Below are 236 nucleotides of genomic sequence, written 5' to 3' on the forward strand. Positions count from 1 at the left end.
TTTATATTTAATTAATTATAATGAATAAGTAATATATTATATAAAATATATGAATTTTCTTTTAGTTTTATTGTTTTAAGTTTCTTTGAATATCTTTCAATTTCTAGTCTATAATTTAATTAATGTTTTATGTTTGGTATATTTCTTATTGATTTAAATTAATTCAAAAATATTTATCAAATAAATTGAGATAACATGAATTTGCTATTTATTTTATTTATATAATAAAATATGAA

This window comes from Entamoeba nuttalli (assembly GCF_000257125.1).
Source record: "Entamoeba nuttalli P19 unplaced genomic scaffold asmbl_10053, whole genome shotgun sequence".
In the NCBI taxonomy this organism is placed as follows: Eukaryota; Evosea; order Mastigamoebida; family Endamoebidae; genus Entamoeba; species Entamoeba nuttalli.